Source organism: Podarcis cretensis, assembly GCF_951804945.1.
Source record: "Podarcis cretensis genome assembly, chromosome: 1".
NCBI classification, from domain to species: Eukaryota; Metazoa; Chordata; class Lepidosauria; order Squamata; family Lacertidae; genus Podarcis; species Podarcis cretensis.
The window spans coordinates 29,572,590-29,586,652 of record NC_137170.1 but is presented as its reverse complement, the minus strand read 5'-3'; the positions used below and the strand labels follow the sequence as shown (position 1 = coordinate 29,586,652).

Sequence of the window (14,063 nt, the reverse complement as noted above, 5' to 3'; positions counted from 1 at the left end):
AGCCCTGTTGCAAAAAAACAAAAAATAAAACAAAAACAGGTCGGTTCCCTCCCCCTTCCCAGTGTGCTCTTAGCAATCTATATGGCTTGGTGAGTCATGTTGTGATGTCCTAGGACTTGAATAAGTCTTCCATTTAGATCACTGTCAGTCCTGAGGCTGCAGATAGGGAGGGAGCATAGCAGAACCTCAGGGCATAGTGACAGCATTTAGATTGAACTCCACAGGTTTGCCTACTCATAATTTTCATGTTTGTCTGGGAGGAGGGAAGGATTGTCTCAGATCCCCTACCATCACCAGCCCAAGGCTCTGGTGGGGCATCCTATTAAATCAAGCTTGAAAGGAAATTGATTGGAAAGAAAATGCCATTAAGGGAAAAGAATTTATTCCCTTCTCTTTGACAGAAGGCAGAGTTTTGTCTATATTATGAAATAAATATTAGCCGGCTTGGTTGGTTTAAGAACTGGAAGCCAGCCTTTCTCCTATGAAAGCTTTTGATCATTTTTTGAAATAAATTCTTTCCCTACCTGTTTCAGATATTTGCTCTTTGCAGAGATTGGGTGCAGAGGCCTCTCATGCTCCCACATGCATGGAGGCACCTGTGAAGATTCATGCAACCTTAACAGACCAGCAAATTGGACCTCCATAGCTCCTCAAGGGGCCTTCAGGGTTTTCCATCCACATACTTGAATTGCAATTCTATTGAAGCCCGCAAATCAAGGGAGGTTGTGGGATCAAAGTGTATGCTGCCAAATTCAGTTCACAAATATTTCCGGCACCTGGAGCTGAAAATAGACTCTGGCTTGTTTCTTGGGATAATGGAAAACTTACAGAGTGGTCACAATTACTTGTGCAGGAATTTAGAGTTTCTGTGCAATTTACTGCACTGGAACTGTGTGCAGAAATGCTCAGCATGTAATAACCTTTCAAATAATTTATAATTATTATTTAGTTTAATTTTAAGATTAGAGTCGCAAGGAAATGATTGCTTGGTCAAGGGCACCCAATATGTACACGGCTGAGCAGGTGTTTCTACCCATGTCTCTCAGGTTATAATCCAAAGCTCCTATTTGCCCACATCAGCCTGCATGTTTCACAATCAGATGAAGAGATAAAGTGATATCAGGAAGAATCAGAAGGTGAAAAGGCTTGAGCAAGCAGAGCATCAGAGGTTGGGAGAGAAGACGACATAGTGAAAGTATGTGAGCAGCTGTTAGAGGACCAAGAGTCAAGTACATTTGTAATAAGACAACACTGTCTAATGCCATGAGTTTGACTGGCAACTGACCTGCTGATCTAAGCTCTTGACATTGAAGTCTTCTGACAATAGGTCCTTGGCTACATTGTCCCTATATGGCTAATTCCAGAGTCATGATGACCCACTGAGAATTACCAAACCTAAAGAATTACAGAAGAGAATATATGGCTGAATGTATCAATCTATTTCTGTCCCAAGTCAGTTTTGCATGTGCCCATTCCACCCTGTTTCTTGTAGATTTTTTCTTTTTTATGCACCAAAAAGTAACAGAAACAGAAGCAAAGATTGCTTCCACAGTTGGCCTGTTGGCAGTATTTCTTTCTCCACCCCACCTCTTTACATTTCTGGCCTCTCACTTTTCTTCCTAAATGCTGGTGGATTCAGGACACATAAAATAAAGTACTTATTCATACAGCACATAGTCTAACTATGGAACTCACTCTCAAAGGAGGCAGTCTTCGCCATCAACCCAGATGGCTTTAAAAGAGCATTAGACAAATTCACGGGGGAGAGGGCTATAAATGGCTACCAGTCATAGAATCATAGTGTTGGAAGGGAGCCTGAGGTTCATTTAGTCCAATCCTCTGCAAAGCATTTAGATACTTGAAGATGGCTAACAAATCCCTTCTCACTATCCTCTTATTCAGGTTAAACCTGCCCATCTTCCTCAATGATGTCATGATGTATGTGTTCTACCTCCATTTTTTGAAGCAGCAATGCTCCTGAATAATAAGAATAAAGAATAATAATAATAATAATAATAATAATAATAATAATAATAATAATAAATTTATATGTATCCCACCCCAGCCACTGGCTTGATCCAGCAGGCTCTGCTTACAGTATATTCTTCTCTGTCTCCCTGTTTGGGAGGAATATTTGCTTTCAAGAAGCAGCATAAAACACATACACACTCACCCTTCTGAGTGCCGCTACAGGGCAGCTCTGCTATAATTCTCCTTGCCGTTTGCACAGTATCGTTGGTAATTTCTATGTAAATTTGCTCAAGGTAGCAATTTAGCAGCTTTTCTGTTGACAAATGAAGGAAAATCTTAATAGCTGTGAGCTGCTTGAGGCTCTTTGGCGGGAGCTGAAGTGGCGTGCTAAAGGTCCTGTAGAAGCACCATTCTCAAAAACTGTGACTAAAGGGGAGCGCCCTGTGTAGCAAAGCCCATCTAACCATTCTGATGTCTCTGGATGGTTTCTCCGCTGCCTGCTTTGATTTTCAGTTGAATGCAGCTTGGGGATGGTGACAGCTTGGGGAAACCTGGTGTGGAGCCTGCTATGCCTGTGTGGAATTGTGATGAGTCCCAACCTCTGGGGAAACGGATCCTGTTATTTGGCTTTTGCTTTTTGCAATTAATCAAAAAGGTGATGGGGCAGAACCCCTTTCAGAGATAGGCTAAAGAGAAGGCAGGTGCCATGACCCATAACTCCTATTTCAGTATTTCTCATCCTTGACTAAGTGGAAATTATTACTTGGGGTTTGCTCCTGTAAGGTCTCTGATTTACATCTCTCTATATGAATTAGGTCTGAACTGGTGGAGAACCAGATTGGTTTTCAATTCATAGAGCTTTTGAATCTTCCCCCGAAATTTATTCATTAATTAAATGCTTTTCTAGGCTGCCTTTTAGTCGGACTAGTCCTCAAGGTGCTCTGCTTGACTCTGGCCCTCTGAAGTCAGCTCATGCCCCAGGGCCTCGTGCACATGTCTCCTGGGGAACTGTGAAAAGAAAGCCACAAGCTCATTTTTTCACTCAGATGGATGCTATTATTGCTTTGTGTTTCTGGGACACCATTAATTCAGGTTTTCCACCCACAAAATTATAAATTAAGTAGGTACAATTTAGCTGAACATAAAGCGCATAAACTCAAACAGGCAACATAACTGATTAAGTTATATAATTCACTCAAAGAGAAAGATATTGTTTTAAAAAATAGCACAACACTAAAATTTTAAAGCAAAAGAAAAAGTTATAAAATGAATGTAATGCTACCAATTATGTCAATTCAACTCTTGAATTTAAATCCATGGACATAAATGTCAAAGTTTATACATGTGTAGAAAAAGAGCTAAGCAGAGCAAATATTCCCTAAAAATAGTCAGGCTGGTTATAGAGCAATATGAAGTGAATTATAGTCAGGGACTAAAAGGGAATAATCGCAGCTCAAAGACCAAATAATAGGCATGCATTATGCATAGGTGTGCATCATTTTCCAATTTTGCTACTGCATTTATAACTTGCTCTGGAGAACTCAACTGCTGGGGCCAATTCAGATGTAAGAGTCCCAGTTTAATCAACCCTTGTTGGTGAAGCTGGGAGCAAGCATCGGCTGCACACATTCCACCCTTGCACTTTTTGCTGGTTTGAAGAAACCCTTGTTTCCCCTTACATCCAAATGGGAAACTCTGGGCTAAGCAAGGCCAAGGGGGAGGACTTGTCATCTGGGCAGCCCAGGACCTCGGTACACACTGTCCAGGCTTATCCTCCAAAGAAGTCACCTAGGTGCTGCTAACACAGCAAAAACAGTGTGGAGGCAGAAGAAGAGTTACTTGTCTCTGCAGCCACAGGAGGCACTGTGATTCTCCAATGGCTTGACTTCACCCCCAGAGGCACACTCCATTGTCTCTTGAGTGCAGATGGATTCCAACAACTAAGCAGAATATGAAACCTCTGCCAAAGTATGGCTTCAGATCCTGGCTAGTAAACCAGCATTAAGTCACAGTCTCAGCTTCAAGCAGACAATGTACCGTATTTTTTGCACCATAACACCCACTTTTTTCCTCCTAGAAAGTAAGGGGAAATGTCTGCGTGTTATGGAGCGAATGCCTGCGGGTGGCGGGGGGGATCTGTTGCAGTTGTGAGCAGAGGATCCATGGTTCCCCTTCCTTCCCTCCTCCGTGGTTACAAAGCATGGATCCACATGGATCCTCAGGATTTTTGCATTGGGCTGCTCCAAACTCACTGTCAGATCACATGTCTGTGGCCACAGCATGAACCACAAAAATCATATATCCACTATTTCGTTTAGAATATTTTTTTTTCTTGTTTTCCTCTAAAAACCATGTGCGTGTTATGGTCTGGTGCGTGTTATAGAGCGAAAAATACGGTAGCATCAAGCACAAATCTCCATACGGTCTCCTGTTTCTCCAAGGCGTTGTTCCAGAGTTCTGATGGAGATCCACTCACACAAAAGGGATGTGTTGTGTGGCACTCTGCCCATGTTGTTGCTTTGCATGCATCTATCCACCTACATGGGTCACTTCTTGCATGAATCAGATTTGATGCTGGGTTTCTATTAAGCACTTCAAGTAATACTCAGACCCTGCAACATGGGTGTCAGTTGTGCTGGAAGCCTCAGCAATGCCTGTCATAACAGAGGGGTGGAAGGATCAAAAATTAAACACTAGAAGATTGGGGCGAAGCTTGTAAAGAGCTTTAACAGCACATCTGAAGCTTAAATCCACAGCCATCTGCAAAGCAGATTCATTGAAAGTGAACATCCCATGATATGGAAAAGAAAAGCCCCAAGGGCAGGTTTTTGAAACAGGGCACACAGTCCATTCAAAGGAAAATATGACTAAGGGAAGACAGAAATATGCAGCAGAATTGCTTTTGCAGCCTGCCTTATCCGTAATTATTTCTGCCATAATGACTGGTGTGAACTTGATGCTAATGAAAAAACCTCCAGCTCTCCGTTACCTGTATGCATGTCCCACTGTTCTAATGTGTTAAACTTCCTAATTAGTGTGAATGTAGGGAATATCACTTTCTGTACTCTGCTACTAAATTGGTGACTGGAGGCTAGAACAGGGAAATAACAGGTCAGTTTCAAGTCTGCCATTTTTACATGGCATAGAATGATATTCTCTCAACCTAGCAAAATGGCAAACTGGAACCCAAAATGATATTTTCCCCTAAGCAAATAGTATTTCTCTGTGACCATCCCCTTTGGAGTCAGTGTTACTGCCCTGGAGGAGTTGGGTGATGGGCTATAACCTAACCTAAGTTGCACTGAGTTAAATGTGGCTTAGTGCCTCCAGGTAAGTATGCACAGGATTGCAGACTTAGAGTCAAAAGAAACCTTTTGCTACACAATTTCAGACAAAAACCCATACACACAATTTGATATTTGGAAATATTGCTGATTGCCAAAGCAGTTGGCCAATGGAAATAGCTAGAACCATGGGATTGTAGAGTTGGAAGGTCACCTGAGGTTCATCTAGACCAACCAAATATGTTAGCCACTTTCAGAGAACTGCTTTGTAAATGTGCTAGCTGTTTTAGGTATAAACATTTTAGACTCCCCCCCCCCCCCGCTTCATTCAAATGGATATTACAAACTTTATCACAGACCTATGGCACATTTAAGTAATGTATGAAGCAATACATGCCTAAGTTAAAATATAATCCATACTTTTAATCAGTAATCAAAAGATACAGCTTTCTAGGCGTATATGTTCTGTATGGTACATCTTCAGTTTCTAAGATAGTGTGATCTGAACTATGTATATTGATTTTGGAAGAGAGGGTGCTACTTCACCATGCAGACTTGGCAATCATTATGGAATATATCTCTTGCCTTCATATATTATTAAAACTGTACAGTATTTTTGACCAAAGCTCCCACCAGACTCCCTCTATATCTTTTGGAATCACCACTTTGTTGCGGCTTTTTCAAAGGGGTGCTAAGTGTTCCAAGGAAGTTGAAATGGAAATGTATTCTTCTAGGGTACAGACAGGGTACAGACATTCCCTTCACCTTGATTCTGACATTCATTTTCTGACCGTTCTGTTTTTCTGAAATGTTCTCCTTTCTGACATAGATCATAAAATACTTTTGAGTTCCGAATTGGTTTTGTTTCTTTAGCTGCCCTGTATTTTGTGAGTTATGCACAGGAAATCTGAAGGCATTCTGAAAAATAAAGTTTACGATCCTCTAGAATTTATTGCTGAATTTTGAACCATCAACATATTCATCTGTTCTTTTAATTTAGAAACTGACTAGGGAACAAAATGCAATTACATCCTGGTTCAACACCAAAGAACTTCATACAGTAGCTGTCTGATTTCCAAACAACCTCTGATGTTGCCCTCCAAAGACCTTCACATATAAGCCTTTGCTCTGAGCTCTGTCAAAGACAGCACACAAACCTCCATTTTAGATCTCCATATACTTCCTCACATGCACCTGTAGTGGCACTGAAGCACAAATTCAGCAAACAGAGAGAGGTGATAGCTGGCATTACAGTGTCCAAGCTTTTTGCAAAAGCCAATTACACTTAAATTACAGAAGAGCTGAGAAGGTGCCCCCTTGTTGATTATCCACTCAGAATGTGAACCCAACATGCTCACCTGCAGTCTTAAACCCAGTAAGTTCAATTCCTGCTGAGCCAGTGAGTTTTAAATCAAGAAATTGTCTTTGTCTTTAAATGTAGCAACAGTGTGTTGCAGAGGACACATTTACTGCTTAGAAAAGGATGTCCTTGGTGCCATTTTTTTAAAAGTCTTCACTAATTTTTTTAAGAACATTTTGATATGGAAACATTTTACCTAATAATGTCTCAGACTTCGTCCTTTCTAGGCTCTGCCATGCTTCCTATCAGCCTGGGTACAGTCAGAAAAAGTAGAGTAATGTAAGTAAACTTGGGATACTGGCTTCCAGAGGAATGACTTGGCTATGGTAATTTGACCATTTCTCCTTCCTTACTCACTTTCTGTGTCATTTTTGCTCTGCCTGCCACTGTTTGCTTGCCCTGCTGGGCTTCCCATGGGAATGTGAGCTGTATTTGGTGGGGAGAAAAGAATTTATTTGCGACTACCAAGGTAATCTTTCAAACATCCCCGCAACCTCCAAGAAATCCTGTAATTCTTCCTGATGGAGACTCTGGCCTCGTATATATCATATGCAAAGTAAGTGTCACTGAATATCCGACCTTCATGAATTAAGATTGGGAATCTGTTAAACTGACCATTCTTTCAGTGTATTGTCTAGCAATGCACTTGGCACCTACAAAGAAAGGAAGTTCAGCCTTTCTAAAAATATCTCTCCCCACTCTCCCCTTCTTGCTCTTTTTTTTTTAAAGAGTTTTCCTAAACATTAATATTTTAATGTTCCATTATTTTAATGTTGTATTTTATTTTTGTTTTTAAGTTGTAATCATTCTTCTTGTTTTTATTATTGTTTGTAAGCCACTCTGAGCCCGGCCTTGGCTGGGGAGGGCGGGGTATAAATAAAAAATATTATTATTATTTATTATTAAAGTTATCAAAAGACAGGAGAATATAGATTTGCATTGTTTGACTTGTTCCAGGGAAACAGATGTCAAGGTTGCATAATCCTTTAAAGCTTCTTGGAGCAACTGAAGCTGATCTTTCTCAGCAAAAGCTTACAAGAAAACAATGCCTCTTTCTCACAGTTGCTTTAACTGAAAGTGACGACAAAGAATCCACTTCCTAGAGGCCTGTGCTGTGGGGTGTTAACATTGTGCTTGATACTAGCATACCAATTGATAACCCACTTTGAATAGAATATTATAAGAATCTTATTGGTGCCACCCTCAAGAAGTGCTTGAGGAGAACTGGATTATGTTCACAAGCTGGAAAAATGGTTAAGCATGCCCAAACCACTATTGAAATAGGATTCTGATTGCCAGCTTGCCCCTTCTCCCACAGAAACAGTAGCAGTCACTTGCAGGTGCTTATTCAAATACATATGAGCCAATTATAAATTACTCATTGCCAGCAAATGCACTAAAAAAAAGTCTGAAGTGTAGGGGGGGGGGAGGTGCTCACCAAATTTGCTCAGGCCTATTTCAGATTCGCCATCTGGCAGTTCTACCTGAGGTTGGGACAAAGCAAAACGGAAGAGAACATCCCAAGTATTCCAAGGACTATGTGAAATTCCTGCCTGAGCCCCTGGAGGATCCGTGCCATTTAGAGTAGGAAACACTGGGCTAGAAGAAGTTGATGATTCCCCCCCACACACCATGAATTGATTCCCATGAGGCATTCTGAAGCGACTGGAACGTATATAGAACGTTTGCATATATAAAAACTATTATAGTGCTATATGTGTTTTGTGGGGCAGGCTGTATGCTTTGGATCCAGCATGGATTCAATTGCTGGAATAGCCAGGCCAGCCTGGTAAAGACGCGTTATGTTTGAGTCATTAAAGTAACAAAGGGAGTGGCTCTGTGCCAGAAATCAAATGGGTGGGCCGGCCGGTCTCCCTCCCTCCCTCAACTACCTGTTAGTTAGAAAGAGAGCTGAGTTGCGTGAGCTAGAGTCTGGATGAAAAATGGGATGATATCAGGGTTCCACAAAGCCAGTCAAATGTGGCTGTGCAATGTTCTCAACAAAGGCCTCCCATTACCCTCACTCTGAATGGGAAGAGGGAAAAGGGGTGCATCCACATTGCTGAGGCAGCTGACCAACACATCCTGTCTTGCTGTGCCATGCTGCCATTTTTTTCGCTAGAATCAGTTCTCTAGCTCATGACTAACTGGGGCAGATCACGGGTGGAGATGTTCATCCAGAGGAGCATCTGAGTATACTGACCATTGAGAGTAATGTGGTGTGAGGGGATATTTGACCTTGTATGTATGTACATTTGAAAGTGTATGCGCACCTGAGTGCACACCCCACAGAAGGTAATGCAGAGTACAGACTGGCAGCATTTGCATTCAGGCACAACCCTCTGGAAATTGTTTCAGTTGAATGTGCCACCCAATGCAAATCTCTATCTCCCTGCTGCCCCAATTCGTTCATAAAATAATAGAATTGTAGAGTTGGAAGGGATCTCAAGAGTCATCTGGCCCAACCCCCTGCAATGCAGGATTTTCATCATCCATGACAGACAGCCATCCAACCCCTGCTTAAAAACATCCAAGGAAGGAGAGTCTACAACCTCCCAAGGGAAACCATCCCAGTGTGAAACAGCTCTTACTGCCAGAAACTTTTTTCCGAATGTTTATTCAGAATCTCCTTTCTTGTAACTTGAAGCGATTGGCTTCCAGACCGGGAGAAAGGAAGCCTTTTCCCTCTTCCACATGACAGCCCTTGAGATATTTGAAATGGCTATCATCTCTCCTCTCAGTCAACATGCTGGTGGATGGGGTGAGGGCTTTTGTAATGGGACTAGGATACTAGATACCTACCCCCTTGCAAACCATTTTATACCCTTTTGCAAAAGGTGTTGTGCTTCATGAGGACTGTGTGTGTGTGAAAAAGTATAGAACCAGCAATTTGCTTCTAGAAAAATAGGTGACAGTACTCGCCATGAAGTTGTTGCAGTAAGCGTCACATTTTTAATGACAAAAAATAGATGCCAGTACTGTGTACCCTTGAGTGCCCCCTGGAAAAACAGTCACCGTCAGCGGCAGAGGAAGCCCATATGGGCAAGGCGCACTGCGGGCTGCAGGCCCCACGTTGAATGCCTCCTGGCATTTTGTCAACCCCCCTCAGTGGTGACACCCAGGGCGGCCTGCACCCACCGCACCCGCCTTCATCCGCCCCTGACCACTGTACAGTGGTACCTCGGGTTACATACGCTTCAGGTTACATATGCTTCAGGTTACAGACTCCGCTAACCCAGAAATATTACCTCGGGTTAAGAACTTTGCTTCAGGATAGGGAAAAGAAATTGTGCAGCGGCCGTGCAACAGCAGCAGAAGGCCCCATTAGCTAAAGTGGTGCTTCAGGTTAAGAACAGTTTCAGGTTAAGTACGGACCTCCGGAACGATTTAAGAACTTAACCTGAGGTACCACTGTATGTGACAAATTTCCCCTCTTGCCTCTGTGTTTGGATGGCCCTGTATGAAGCCCAAGTAAAGATGAGAGAATATTTGCTTGTTACATGTATTCAAGTTAAGTGGGAGCGATAACTTCATTTGTTCTATTATATAATGTGACTCACGACAAAATTACCCCAGCTCTTAGGTACCTGGAGCAGAATGGGAATCATACCCACGTGGTTCCTGCAATTTAGTGCTTTTAACTTGAGAAAAATAAGAGCTCAAATTGATATTCAGATCATCCCCATGTTGCAGGCAGGAGCTGATGCATCCTGCCGGATGGTAAACACTTTTTAGAAAAATGCCATGGCTGCGCTGCTCCCATCCCATCTCCGTTTGCCACAACACACCCATCACCCACGCTGTTAAAAAGGGATTTGTCAGTGGCGGAGAGATATACACAGTCTCTTTGATGCCCGACATTCTTCTGCTCCCATCCTATTCACAAAGCTTATTTTCTTCCTCTAATGTTAATGTCACTACTTCCTCACGGAATGAAGAAGGACCCGCTTTTGCTAATGTAAGTTGCATAACACACAACTAAGGAGTTTTGTTTCATCCAGAAGAAAATATTCCATTTAAAAAAACTAGGACTGGGCTGAAACTTGCTCTCAGAGTTTTCTGATACAGTTCTCCACTATTATTGTCTATTATTTATTGGATTTATATACCGCCATATACCTGTAGATCTTAGGGCACTTTACTAGAAAAAATACAAGTTTTTTATGCTCTTTCTGAAAAATCATGGCAATGGGATCCTTTGGAGTGTGTGTGTGTGTGTGTGTGCATGTGTGTGAAAAAGAAGAGGAGAGTTTGAGATTGGTGCAGTACATTCTCAAAGCGGCCTACAATATCAATAACTTATTGTGTCTCATTCTTTAGACTGCAGTGTCTTGACTACCACACTTGCCCAAATTCACTGCTTTAAGAGATGCCAGTTTAAGGATGCTCAAAAAACAAGCACCCCATTCAGTGTAGATTTGGTATAAGCAGGGGCCTTCTCACCTCAAAGCTGTGGGTGTCAGCCACTGCTGCCTCCTCTTCCTGGAGGATCCAGTTACAGTGGTACCTCGGGTTACATACACTTCAGGTTACATACGCTTCAGGTTACAGACTCTGCTAACGCAGAAATTGTGCTTCAGGTTAAGTCAGGATGAGAACAGAAATCGTGTTCCAGCGGCGTGACTGTAGCAGGAGGCCCCATTAGCTAAAGTGGTGCTTCAGGTTAAGAACAGTTTTAGGTTAAGTATGGACCTCTGGAATGAATTAAGTACTTAACCTGAGGTACCACTGTACTTTGCCTGGGGAGAGGGAGGAAGCAAGCAATGGTCACCACTGCTTCTCCAGAGGCCACAGCAGAGTATGGGCCAGGGATGGGTTTGAGACTATTGCATCCTTTTTTGGTAGGGAGAAGGTTCTTGGCATATTCATCAGGGCCTCAAACTTTTCTATACCCCCTTTCTAATATAAGTTTGTTGAGTAGGAGTAGAGCAGTAGAAGGTGCTGGGCACGCCTGAAAGCCTTTGGCAAATGCCTCAATTTGCAGTGTTATGAGTGGATTCAAAAAAGTGTGTGGCCCTTTTTCAAGTTGAACTCCCATGACTTCCTTGCAAATATTTCACAGAAGCACAGGGCAAAGTTTTGCTTCTTTTCCATCCGCGGCATGGGATGAGTAAAGTCTGCTCAACCAAAGAACTTCGTCTGAGGAGGGAGAGGCTTCTTCTTCCCTCTCCATCCCTATCTTTCTTCCCTAACCCCCTTTCTCGCCTATTATTTAATCTTCTAAACAAACATCCCCTGATGTGTGGTGTGTAAATATTGTCACTGAATTACTGCCTGTTTGTTTAGCTCATTACAGAAAGCCATGATAAGCTTTTTAATTACAAAATTAGCTTCACCAAATCAATTTCTTTCATTTAATGAACTGAGGAAAACTGCAAAAGGGAGAACTACAGTTTCCCACCCCCCCCCACCCCTCTGTAGCATAAATCCCAAACCACCCACCCCCTGCCCCTGCTGAAATATCAGGCCAATGCAGCCCAGAAATATATGTTAACATGAACAAATGGGCTTCTCGTATTCTCGCTGGATAGTTTTTTTGGTAGGTTTTAATCAACCCCAGCATGTGCTTTAATAATAATGTGTGCTTGTATATGCATTCGTGTACACATTTGTATTTTTTTAGTTAGGACCATTGGGTACAGAAACTGCTTACAGCTGTTTCTGTCAGCCTTGAGGAGTGTGCAGGTGCAGGTTTCCCGTGGAATTCATGTATTTTTGCTTGCGTATTGACATCACACATCACGTCGGTCTGCCCCCACTAACAAAAGTCCTGCCCCCCGCAACAAAAATCCTGGCTATGCCCATGGAAGGAAGGGGCAAAACAGGGTCCTGAATTGCATATGACCTGTGTGTGCTAATTTATATGTCTAGATGCAATTATAGACATAAAGATGTTAATTTAAATATAAATACATCAGGCCTTATCTGACTTGTATGTTCTGTCAGTGCAAATATTTCCACAATGGAACTCCCCCCCCCCCGTCCCACCACACTCCCCCTAAACCTATTCTGTTTCCCTCCCCCAATCCTCAGGAGCAGATTTTGGGGTGTGTGGAGTGCCCATGGTGAGGGAGAGGGGAGGAAGTTCCACTGCACAAGCTCAAATCCTTGCGGTGACTGTATGAGATACTGTAGTTGGTTTCCGCCTAATATATGTCACCATAGTGGGGATGTCTGTGACCAGTGACCCTTGTTCCTCTTCAGACTGCTGTGCAGGTGCTAATGTTGGGTGAAAAACTTCAAGGCCTCTGTTCTCCCTTCTTATGCCTCTGGCTACACCCACCTCTAACATGTGGCCCTCATAAGCTTGACCAAAGGGATGTGGCCCTTGGAGTAAAAAGGGTTCCACATCTCTGCCTTACAACAAGGCTACACATAACTTTAATCCCTTCTGCATGCTCAGTTGCATGGGCTGGTCATAGAATTTCCTGCTTCCTAGAAGGGACCATTTTTGCTCCCACCATTTTCCTCTCTCCACGCTCATCTGCCTGTGCTTGCTTATGTAACCCTGCATCATCTTTCCCTCCTATTATCCTGACTGCTGATCCATGCCTGATGGCTGTGTCAGCCCTCCGTTGCCATGAGCACTTTGATAGTTGCACTCTGCACTCTTTAACGTGACAATTAAAAATGATTTACAAATGGATGTTTCAGTTCCAAACGGAGAACTAGAGAGGGAATGTGCATTACCTTTGTAGCATCAGAGAGGCTAGGCTTCCACAGCTGCAGCTGCATTGGCCATGTCCTTCCCAAATTCAATTTGCACCTTTCTTCTGCCCCCCACCCCCAATTTTTTAAATATAAGATCAATCCTGTTCCAAAAAAGGCTGTTCAGAAAATTTACCTCAGTGGGTTCAGAGGTGGTTTAAGATTGTTATGGGAAGCAGGCCAAACAATTGCAGTCACGGTTAGGGGTGGGGAACAGATTTGATTCAGTTCACATTTACAGGTGATCCTACCTAATTTGGACTTTCCAAAACAATATATGAAACACAGACATCCTTTGAAAGTTGCAATGAAGTTCTCCAGTGTATAGGCTAGGGTGAACTATGGATAAAAACATATATTAATGAAAATCACACAAAAAGTGCATTATATTAGGGGGAAATGCTTTGCAAAAATTGGTTTATCACACAGTAGAGATCATCAAACTCTTTTGCTGATGTTCCATTTCAAATAAATTAGTTATATTGAATCCCCAGGTAAATTACATATTTGAGACTTCCCATATCGCTTGGAAATTGATCAAGTATTGTTTTCTGTGTAAACTGATATTCTCCTTCAACTCGGGCTCTTTGCTGCAATATAAACCCTGCTGGTTGCCAGTATGAGACGAACGGAGTTGGAGATTCACATTGAACTTCCAGTCTTTCCAATACAATATTCATTTATTTGCCTACTGTAAAAACAGGCACACAAACTTTATGCCAAGAAGCAGATGTGTGCAG

At 42.4% G+C, this 14,063-nt stretch overlaps 1 protein-coding gene across 8 annotated transcripts in view; it reads left to right on the top strand.

The window, feature by feature from the left end:
• Positions 1-14,063, top strand: part of NRXN3 (neurexin 3) — a 1,235,498-nt gene that overhangs the window by 682,737 nt on the left and 538,698 nt on the right. The window lies entirely within an intron of this gene.